The following is a 12,533-nucleotide window of genomic DNA, read 5'->3' as shown; positions in this document are numbered from 1 at the left end:
ACAACATAATTAATTAGGCTAATATTAATATTATCAATGCCACATAAATTCAATTCTCTCAGCCCTAATCACAACTGGATAGCTTGTAAAAATTATTTTGTTAGGCCCTGATGCAAACAGTGGGTCTATTCCAAACATTTGAAAACTATTTGTTTTTGCAGCGATTAATGTGCACGGCACAGGAACGAGTTGGGGGAGCAGAGCCAGGCCAGTGACGATAACTGGTGTGGAGACGAAGGCAGAGGCGCAGCCTGGCCCTAGGGACTCCCGGTGCAGGCACATGGAAGAGGAGGAGGGATGTGGTTTTTGGGGTGTGTGTTTGAGCAGGTGGAGGGGATTAGTAATACTGTCAACACTGGAGAGCTGGATAAGACTGTCCTCTCTTACTCGTCGGTTTGAGCAGCTCGTGCATACACATTCAGACACATAAAGACGGCAAAATATACAAACAAGAGTGTCAGGATGGAATAGGGAAACATGGCTGTGGTTGGACTGACTATGGACAAGTTGTTCATGTTCTACCTTTGATTTGACTTCGTGCTGAGACACTTACCCGTCCTCATCAGGAAAACAGGCACTGAGTACCTGCACAATATTTCCTCCAGTCATTTAACTCCTGGGAAACATTCCTTATATCACAGTATTTATCCCTGAATTAGTACCTGCACCATGGCCCCTTTCTGTATACGCTATCTGAAGTATCGGTCTTCAACACGATGCCCTTTACTCTGTGTACTATAGTACGTTATTTAACACTAAATGGCTGATTCAGGCATCCTGAGGGTTAAAACAATGCAGATTCAGGGATCCTGAGAGTTAAAACAATGCACCTGTACTTGAGATTTACATTTTAAAATTCTGCAGTTGAATCCTCTCCACCACCTCCCAAACACACCTTCATTTGTTTGCCCTTTTTTCACACTTCCCATTTGCCTTGTCTCCAATTGCCAAATCACCAGCCGTACTTTCCTGTTTGTCCACTCTTCCTGCACACCCGGCTAGTCCTCCTAACAGCCCATAAATCCTTGCTTTCGGCGTACTGCAGCTACCCAACTAGGCCGGCCCTCCCTCTGCCTTCTGGAGCACTGACAATAAAGCATTACAGCAGTCAATCCATGTCAACAACAGCTTTGCTTAATTCCTGCTAAATACGTTTAAACTAAATCTTCACCTAATGATGCATAATGATTTGCTCTTTAGTGTGCTGGCGGCTCGTATCAATTTCTGTGGTTTATTTTACCCAGCATCATAAAGATGACTTAGGTGGTCTCATTGTAGCAGACAGGGACACTAAGGATCCCCCCTGTTTAAAATGAGTCAGGTAATTTTTACTGCACACGCTGCAGAGTGTGCAGCTGCCCTCGGACAGACCACATCGACCAAATATCACATGGCAGTAGATGTTATTTGTTCTCAAACCATTTTGTAACAAAACTTAGCATTTATGTCATACGACAGGTGTGACCGCTCTGAAGTGTTTGAATATAACACACTTAATAGTACTTATTATGGAAATAATACTGAGTACTTGAGTTGAAAACGACATGTAAACTGAATATCCACAGAAAGCACTTTTTCCAAATCTATTCTTTAGGATTTCTCAGTGAGAGACTTCCATGGTGTGGGCACGGAGCCAGGCTCTCTGATGTGATGCAGATGTTGCCCCGGCCTTGACCTCCTGCCCGTACGAAGCTGGGGCCAAAATGGCACAGGTGCTGCACCACCTTCAGTCTTGGGCAGCCTGGAGCTGCACTGTGCAGGATGTGAACAGTGCCAACTCTCCTCCTTTGCTCACTTTTCTCATTATCAAGATCTAGTCTGATGGGGTTTAATGAAACTCTCCCTTGATTCCTGCAATCATACACAACTGTCCTTTGGATGATGCTAAGCTTGTGTGCTTGCCCTTTTTATCCCTCCGTCCCCCATGACTTCTCTCCTTTAAAAACACTATTAATTCTCTGCCATAGTGGAGTGTTTTCCAGTGCTATTTCCTGGCCCAGTGCCTGTGCCTTGCTCTCTCTTGGCTGGGTTTGTCTGGTTGACTGCTCCACAGGAACAGACTGGCACTCTAGCTGAGGGCTCCAGGGTCTGCACACACAATCCAGATTTCAACACATTACCTACATTTTATAATATTATACTTTATAATGTGCTAATGCAGTGTTGTATAATATTAACATTCGGTGTAGTAGTTCATGTATAATTATTGGTAGCAATAGTACACAGTTCATAGCATATACTACAAATTGGCATATGTAGTACATGTACAATAAACATAAAAATGCATACAGTACACAGTACATATTAAAGCCACACATTGACAGTGTAAAGAACAAATTGATTGTGAGGGTTAAGGGACTTCAGTGCTAAATGCATTTACTCACAGGGCAAACAAACATCTGTTACGTTTGTAAGGCCTATGGCCCTCCTAACCCACTGATGTTGAACCAAACACGCACACATGCCAGAGAAACAAATGAGGTCTCTCTCTCCTCCACTGAAGATGAAACACTGCATCACCAAAGCATGTGCATTTGTCTAATCAAGCTTTTGCCTGCGGCTACACTGAATGTAAATGAATAGGCTGATGTGTGCCAGCCTCTATTTCTGTTCAGACTGGCTGGTGTTTGATGATGAAATGGTGCAGAGAACTTCAGACAGAAGGGGGCACTCATGCTCCAGTGTTACTCTCCTCCCCTGTGGCGCCCTCTCTTCCTCAGAGCTCCTCACAATGGGGATCTGCCTGAGGGGGGAAATGTTGCTTTTTTAGGTCTGTGAGCCCGTATCCCTTAATCCCCAGTCATGATTGACAATCATGATTTAGGGTATATGGTGTCCCATTCTAATCCACGAGCAATGATTTCATTTGCATACCTTCCGTACGTGGCCTCATTTTGGAGGAAACGGCTGCCTTTGTAAGTGATACAGAAAGAGAGGGAGGGAGAAAGCTGAAGAGAGCGAGTGCAAGATAGAGAATAAGGAAGAGAAAGAGAATGGATGGGGGAATGTTTGTGTTTTTTTCTTCTTCCTCTTCCTCCTCGTCTTTTTTTTTTTTTTTTTTTTTTTTGCCAGAAGATGATAGCAGCCTCCATGCCCAACCAAACCCTCTCGTAAATATGCCTTTCCTCTGCAGCACTTTCCCGTGACACACAGTCACAAATACACACAATGCATGTGCATATTCAAACTCGCAGTCACAATCACAAGAATATTCAGAAATGTAGAGACATATGGGAAGTCAGAGGAAAACACAGAGATGCTCCCCCACACGATGCAAAACTAAATTGCCATTTGCTCATTTTATAACCAATTCAGGCTTAATTATAATCATGGGAGTTTGGGAGTTACCGTATAATCTCTAGAAGGTATTAAGAATTACCCAGAGCACACCACAGTGAAAAAGAAACAAATACAAATACGTACAATTATTTCCCAGTCATAACACCCAGGGGAATGTGAATCAAAAAATGCTCAGTGTTTGGTATGCCCACAGAAACCATTCATCCTAGCTTTTATCTACTAACGGAAGTGGAACAGAAATAAAACGTTGGATAAAAGGTCAAAGGGGTCACATCTAAAGACAAGGTAAAAAACTAATTTTACACACACAAACACACACACACACATATATATATATGTATACAGAAGGAAAGTACAATTAGCTTTTCCTTAGACATAATCTAAACTATACAGAATTTTTTCTTGGCATTTCATAGCAAATGATGATTCGTTAAAATGTATTATTTGTCTGTCTTTTAGTGTTATTAATAATGTATACAGTAGTACATACAGTACAAATAAGGACTAAATGTTATCACATGCTAATTTAAATATATTTTTTATCCATAGGTTAATTACAGGATGTTGAATTTGTAAAATTAATTTGGAATTCTACTATTACATCATTTCTCATTTTATTTACCTGTTTTTAAAAAAATATAAACTAAAATAGTGTTATAGTGATACAGTTGTACTATAATACAATTATAAATAACAAATAAAATATTTTAATATGATTTTGACGAGCAGCAGGTGACTCAGTTATCACAAACTATTGCAAACATTGAGTTTAGTTGACATGCAGCATTTTTAAAAAACACATGAGACTGAATAAAAGATAAAAAGCTGATGATACAAAATAAAGGAACACACACACACACACACACACACACACATCCTCACAACTATGAGACTGAAGCTACACAAGGAAATAAACCCATATACACACATATCTTCAATGGCATCATATTCAAAATAAATCAAATGTCCCTCTTCTATATTTATCTGATTTTCTCTCCTCCAGCCGTCACTACAAAGGTTATGTTTAGAAAAGAAGGAAGTAATCGCCACCACTATCGCAAACTGTACCATCCATCCCTCCTTATTCTTCTCTGAATGACTGAGCCTGGCCAGGTCTCTGTGACAGAGGACTCCCTTTTGGAACAATAACAGTCTGATAATCTCCTCTTATCTTCAGTGTGTTTAGTGCCTGGTTAACAGGCTGTCTACTTGACAAGTGTCTCTCCACGCCTCTGCCATAGGGGAATGATCATGTCATCATGAACCTGAGACCCTAGTGATTGAGGGCTACAACAGAGCAGGACAGCCTGATATACAAAAGGCTAATAAATGAGTGAAACATACACAGGGTTTATTGTATCATTATATTATTAAATGTAATGCATGCACCAGCTGCAGAAAACCACTTTCACAATAAATCTAGTGTACCTGTGAGGGCAGGCAGGTGTCAGGACAGACCTCTGTGTGTTTACCTGGGCTGCGTTACCTCCCCCTCTGGCCCCACCCAGCCCAATTATGGGATGTCAGTGTGGGAGGTGATGTGGGGTTAAGCCACCCGAGGGTGTGAGCACTTGAGCATCACACCTATCATTCCACCTCCATGGGCCATCCCGCTCTCTCCACAGCACTGTTTACCAGCCTGGCCTAATTGATTCCCTCTCTTTATCTTTTTACCTCCTTAATTTTGTTATTAAGTGTGCGGGAGAGGCGCGAAAGCTCCTCTTTTTCCCATTTTGAGAAATTATACTCTTGTACTTGATCCAGCTAACAGGATTTTCTTAAATTACTTTATAAAAGACCATCTTTTAACTTTCTTCTTTCTCTCTCTATCCATTCATTAGCAGGTCTGCCTCAAGGCCTGCTAACATCAATTTCTTGGGTTAAAGTTACCAACTTAGGCAGCTCAGCTCAACGCTCACGGTGGTTTGCGGACGAGAGCGGGTGGCTGGGGGTGGAATAGGGACGAATTATTAATTTCTGAAGTATTAGAAAAATAAAGAGATTGAATTAAGAGTATTGGTCCTCTGTTATCCAGCATGGCTAGCCTCAGGGACTTACTGTGGTGGAGGACATTATGCAAATGCTCCCCCTCACTCTCTCTCTCACCCTCTCATAGCCTGTTATTATCCATTCTCTCTTCCTCTCTCGCTCCGTCTGTTCACCCTTTCTCTCTCTAGCAGTCAATCTCTGCTCTTCTATAATCTTTCACTCTCTGTCTCTTTAATCTTCATCAGTCAGCAGAGACAGAGACAGTGTGGAGAGTATCTCCTGTCAAAACAGCTCCTCTCCAGCGCTCTATCCTCTCATTCTCTTTTTCTCCTCATTCATGAAGTCTTAATTCCTGAAATCCCTGAAAGCAAAATTAAAGGTCAGGATGAGGAGTCCTAGACATATAAAGTTCCCCCCCCCAAAAATGTGATATCTTATCAAAGAGGAACTTGATTGATTTTATATATCAAGGCTTCTTTCAGGTCTGTGTGTGTACATGTGAACAACATAGCATAGAGCCATTTGTGGTTTTATGTGAGCTGCACAAAGTCGGACTTGAGCCAGTGTTTGTTTGATCTGAAGACTACAAGTCTTAAAATGAAAAATGGAGATGTGGAGTTAGAAAGACAAACAGTTCACCAAACCTTGGCAGGTCGGTTTTCATAAGGCTGGAGCCTCGGGCTACGTCGGCTGCTGCCAGCATAGCGCATCCAGATTTCAGCTGCATTGTGGGTTATGTCAGCATCAGGCTGTACCAATGAAGAAGAACGCATGAAGTAAGACGACGATGGGCACTCTCTGGGTCTGCTCCGTTGATTTTGATAAGAAAAACTGGTGGATGGACAAGGTAGGGAGAGCTGGGTGGAAGGTGGATCGATTGAGGGATGACAGTGAATGAAAAAGTTGTTTCTTTACATATTATGACACAGAATGATCATTATTCTTATTTGTTCTTTATAGTATCATATATTGTAAAAAAAATTAACAAATTTTACAAAACACAAGTAGAACTGATGATGAATGATTCAAAAAACTGATCTCACCAAAATTATGCATATGCACAATCACACCATGATTGTACACTTGTATGCACACAAACATAACCTGTTTGTTTGTTTGTTTTTATAATTTAATTTATTCTGTAACAATTTATTCTTTAACCTAATTTTAGAACTTAAATTTAAACCTAAATAAAATCTGGATTAGAAAATTACCTGTCCAGTGTCCTGATTTTTTGCACAAACAATAACCCTAAAGACATAATCCAATCTCCATATCCATCTCTTGATTTTAGGATTCTCCTTAAAGTACATGTTAAGCCAATGAAATACCAGAAGATTTGGAATATTTTCTTATTTAAGGCAGACCAGTAAAGACAGGATAAAAGCACTCATCATCCATGAGCCATAAAAATCTAGATAGCCCAAGCTGACGTGTAAACTTTGATCGATGTTGATGTTTATTTAACAAGACTGAAGACAGTTGATGAGGCCTAAGTCTGGTTAATTAAGCTGAATGATAAGAGAAGGAAAGACGAGTCAGAGAGGAAGAAGAGGAGGAGAAGGCGGAGGGCAGCGAGGCATGGTGTCAGTAACAAGGCCAGTAATGTTACAGCAGGAGGGGGAGAGGTTCCCAGCAGCACCGGTGGCATCCTGCTCCAGCGGCGTACACTCTACTAGAGGCAGAACAGACAGGTTTGATGTTAGCAAATATTAGCTCTCTGCAGAACGTGTGTATATTCTCTTTGACACCCTCATTGCATATTCAGAGACAGATGTTTCCGAGGAGGAGGAGGAGGGCAGCTGAATGAAAGGCCTGAGATGGTAGCATTGCTCTCGGAGGAGCAAGTAATTGGCCCCTTGACGGTAGCAGCAACAGAGACTTCCACACACACACACACACACACACACATGCACACACACCTCTTTCCTCTCATTCATCTCCTCTGCCTCTCTTCCCAAATCTGATAAAGGTAAACGTGTAGCAAATTTGTCATTTGATGAGGAAGGATTTCCACAAACAGAGCTGACATGATGAGCCTGTGATCTGCCTGTATGAGAGTCAGCAGGGGCCCAGGCAGGCAGAGATCTCAATCCTCCCTCTGCCCCCCCCCACCCCCTCGCTTTATGCCTCTCTTGTCCTCGCATACTGTCTCACACACACACTTGGCTGTGTTCACATGGAGCCTCAGCCTCAGTAATTGCTGCCTGCCATCCATATCTTTCCCCTTCTCTGTCTCCGTGTCCCTCGCTCTGCTGCTGTCTATCTCTCCTCCTCAGAGACATCCTCCTCTCCTTTTTCCCGTTTCCTCTTTTCTCCATCAAATAAAGGGCTCGGCCCTCGCCTCAGCATCACACTCAATTTCTGACTCTTTCACTTATCTCTGGGCTCCATGCCTGCAGACTGCTCAATTATCCACACTCACCTAGCTTCAACTTCAACTTCTCACCCATGCAAAGAAATAAAAAAAAAAAAAAAAAGCCCAAATATTTCCAGTGGTGTATTGACAAGTTAAAAGGGTTAATGATCAAGAGCTCGGTTGTAGACATGAGCTGAGTGATTCAGTCACAACACACACATTCAGGTGATAACGGCCCCAGTGGAATAATACAGAGATTCAATAGCAGGTTTTAGGGGGACTCGTATCAGATGGATTCGGAAAAATTAAGTTAAATGAAGTTGAGTGGTGATTGCCCCCCCAGGCTCCTCATCGACAAACTGACCTCCATTACCACAATCACTCTCACCACAGTAACCCCTCCATAGAGATTAAGGACACACTCTTTCAAGGTGATCACAAGACTCTCCTCTGCTCATAAAAACATATCTTCCCCATCCCACCACACCTAATTGCTCTGCTCTTCTGCAATCCTCCTTGCTGACACGTACCCCCTCCCTCCATCCATCTCTACTTCTTTTTCTTGCTCTTTCTTCTTTTTTCTGACTCTTTTCTTCTCCATCTGATCTGAAGGAGTCACTGGGTTTGAGCCTTTCCACTCAGAGGTAATGGTCCTGCCTCTGCCTAGTCCCATGACTCTAATCCTGGAACTCGGGACCTGAGCTACTGCTCTCCTCCATGCTGCCTGCTCAGTGCCCCTCTGTGTCTCTCAGAACTGCCTCAGCTGAAGTTAACCCTTTAGCACAACTTAAGAATGCAAATCAATTATTTTGCACCAGTAAAGCTAGCAGTGCTAAAGCAAATGCCGCTCCAAAGGCATTTAAAGGACCATTATGGTTTTGTTTTTTAACTTAACCTGTTTGTTGTGAACATCATCTATTACAACTTTAGACACACATATATACATATGTATGTATATAAGTAAAACTAATCTAACTTTTTCCCAATACTGATTCCAATACATGACACGTCACACGATGACAATGACACAATGACAATAAAAGCTGAATCACCGACATGGCTGAATACATGCAACTGAATTTTATTATGACAACAATCTCTTTTTAATATGGGTCTAACACATGTGATTCTCTCAATCAAGTCAGTATCTGCAAAGATACGGATGCATTGTATAATATCAGAGCTTCCCTAGTTTAGGTAATCAGCCCAAACTATTAGCTTTGTCACAGTCTTTCTAATCATCTTTTGTTACTTGCCCCAATAACTTATATTATGATGATGTTGGCGTCTTCCCAGATCTAAGCAATTAACTTTGTGCATACAATGTTATCATAACTGATAACTAATGGCTAAAACTAGAAAAATACAACCTAAGTTGTAATAAACTGGAATTATCCTTTAATACTCGAGCCAGGCCTGGAGCTTGCTCAGTCAACTGTTTGCTGTCTTATGTGCATTCTTCCTGTTTATTAAGGCACAGCACCCCGAAACATCATTAGAAAAGACGCTCTGCTGCCTGGGAGAGGTCTTCTGTGGTGGGAGAGGGTGAGACAAGAGGGGTGGAAAGGAAAGGAGGGCTCAGAGGAGAGCTGAACTTTGTTAATGGAGTGTTTCTCCGTGCAAGTCACTCAGCTTTGAAAGCCAAGCCCCCCGGGTGAGGACTCTGAAGCGCAGGAATCAGACATGCACAATCAGTTCCACTCCTTAAATCTCCTTCAGAATCATATCTATTTGAGCAGCCTTTCCTTAATTTATTTTTCTATCAGTTAGTGGGTTGTGATCTGGCGAAGTGCTTCGGGAATAGGAGGCACCACTGAATGGTGAAATGGAGAAGGTTCCTCTCTTTCTCTCTTTCTGTATTCTGCTCCCTCGCTGATTTCCACACACACTCATACTCCATATCTCTCCCTCTGTGCCCTCACCATCCATTTAGGCAGTGCCTCTGACTAATTTGCCCATCACGCTTGCTGTCTGGTCCTTTACGGTTGAAGATGTTTTGACGTGTTTCTCTCGGCTCGCTCTCTCCATTGGCACTGTCTCCACTATGATTAAGAATATTCTGATAATAAGCAAATGCCAAGAGTCACCGAACGGCTGAGGAATCCGGAGTGCCACAGCGTGAGAGTGTGTGTTCCCCTGCATCAGTGGAAAAAATGTTTAGAGAGAGCAGTGCACGGGCAGCATTTTCACTCAAAAGAAGTGTAATCCAAACTGCAGAAAGCAAGGGGCTTCTAGAGGGCAGATTCTTTATGCTGAAGATGAAAGAGACGCACACTCACAATGTTCATTCATACCTCCGATTTCAACTTTAGATTGATGACAAATTGAGTCATATCCCTTATTAATTACAGGCATCTATAAATTGGGGTTTGGTGGATTTGTATGGATCTGCATGGATGCGGGTGCCACAGGCAAGCACCCGCGTGGCCTTTCTACAGGACTGAAGTCAACACCTCCTGCCCTCCAGCAGCTCGCTCTAGAGGTCACCCTGTTTGACTCTTCCCACAATCCCCTCGGAAAAAGGGCGTGTCACTGACAGGAAGAATGTGGCAGGCCACTACGGCAGCCCCTCATAACCCCCCACTCTAAAACCCACTCCACCCTAAACCTCCATCCACCGGACCCAGCAAGTGATTAGTTGGGAATTAAGATATTTGCTGTGCAAATATCAGCCTTGTCTGTTTGACCCCACATCACAGTTCAAAGACATGGGCTTAACCAACTTTTCTCTTTACTAGACAAACCATTAAGACATCCCCGGACAACACCCAGTGCAGCGGCCATGAATCATTTATGACTCAGTAAGACTAATAAGAAATACCTGAATTGTCATTTTATTGTAGCTCTTTGAAACTGTATTTCATTTGATTATACTAAATATGCTCACTGAGTTCTGAATACCAACTGAAGCTCAATTACTCAACACCCATAAACATGTATCATGTTATGAATTACAATGCACGTATATAGCGGGTCAAGTACAAATAATTTCCATATTTACTCACATCAAAACAATAATGAATAAGACAAAGTCCATGTCGATCACTTTTTGGCTTAAAACAAAGGTTTAACTTTTGTCAGGCAACTACTGTAAACCTAAAACTGTAGACAATCAGAGCTAAAGCAGCCTTTTAATGTGTTTTAATAAAGGGCAGGGAGGCATACACAGCTTCTCGTCTACAGCATGAGTTTTAAGAGCAGGTTATGAATGCTGAGAAAACAACTTTTTTTTTTTCTTTCCCAAAAAATTTCCACATAAAGTGTTGAATGCAGGGGAGATGAAGAAAAGTTGCCAAGTACATTATTACCCCTCGGGGCCAAACAACACGCACCCTGAGGACTTACATCACTCAGCAAATTAAGAGCAGGCTCTGTGGCTGGGGCCGTCCACCTCAGCAGCCACCACCTCCCCACAGAACAATACAACCTGCTCCACCACCACAGAGCATTCATCTCAGCACTCTGCCTGGTCTTGTTATTCCTTTTATTATGAGTCCTGGCCACTAACTCAGGGGGCTAATATTGTTTTGCTTCCGACGGTCATTTGGCACTGAGTGTTCTTAATTTCTTGCGCCCCCTCTCTCCATTCTACCTTTTCTTTGTGTCTTGTGAGGGTGGGGGCTGACGAAGCATGTCGGCAAAATGCAAAGGTTTAATTACTTTTTGTTGAATTAATTAAGGAGGAAAAACTTGTTCTGGAGGAACAAAAGTGAGGTTGGCTGGAGGCAGCAGTTGAGAATGGGCGTGGGGCACAGGGAAAGCGTCATAGTAGCCTGGCAGCCTCAGAGGATTTAATTTAGAGTGGGTCTCCTGGAGGGCCCATCTACTGGAGTCCTGGGCCCCAAAGCGACCACTTGGAGGCTCTTATTGGTACCAGGCTTACAGCTATCCATCACTGTCATGCCACCCTCCGAAAAGCAGGGCACACTGTGGAGAAACCGCTGATTCTTAGAGCCACTCAACACTTGGTGGGTCTAGCAATCTAAAAGTCGCTGTCTGCAGGGTAGGAACTTTGAACCTAAAAGCTCAGTACAATCGTCTTCCTGTGCATGTAGACAGTTTGCTATGAAACTGTAAAAATAAACAACTCTGAGTTATGATGTTACTTTGATGCATAGCCCGGAGCTGCTCAATTGACAGAACAAACAGTGAATTTCTTGATGCATCAAGTGTTTGTTTTAGATTTTACACCCTAAGGGCTGTGGAGTTAGACCTAGATAAATGTACTCATACACCCAATAAACTTTAAATTGGTAGTTCTACACATACTAGGAGGTAAAGGAAATTTTTTTTAATCTCCTCTATGCACAAAAATGCTCACGTTGTATGTTCAGTATGAGTAAAAATCGGCTTGAGTGTACACAGAGGGATCAATAATATACCAAAGGAATCAATAATATTTTAAATCAGACCAACATATGAACACACTAAATGAATGATATTGTGAATCCCCTCCATTTATATATTCTTTTAATTTCGCACACTGTCTGATCTTCTTATATTCAATTTAATGGCAATCAGAGTTTTCTGCATGTCTCTGACAGCAGGAATGAAAATTCCAATTCATCATCATTTCATTACCTAAATGTCTTGATATTCACCTTTAACTCACCTCTTTTCAGACATCCGAAAACCCAATGATTACTAACTTTGCATCTAATCTGTTTAATACACAGCTTGGGGCCTTGTCCAAATCTTCTACACTTCCTGTTTCTTTCTTTTATCTGGTTCCACTGGCACACATATGTGCTCCCAATGTGCCTATGCACCACAATTTCATTTTGGAAATACTTATCTCTCTGTTGCTGAGACTATTTTTCTTCCTGCACATTTTGAACTCTTATCTAGCTATCTCACCACAATGCAGATGTCCAATAAAGACATG

Source organism: Anabas testudineus, chromosome 12 (assembly GCF_900324465.2).
Source record: "Anabas testudineus chromosome 12, fAnaTes1.2, whole genome shotgun sequence".
Lineage (NCBI taxonomy): Eukaryota > Metazoa > Chordata > Actinopteri > Anabantiformes > Anabantidae > Anabas > Anabas testudineus.
The sequence above is the reverse complement of the archived record's forward strand: the minus strand, read 5'-3'. Positions refer to the sequence as shown.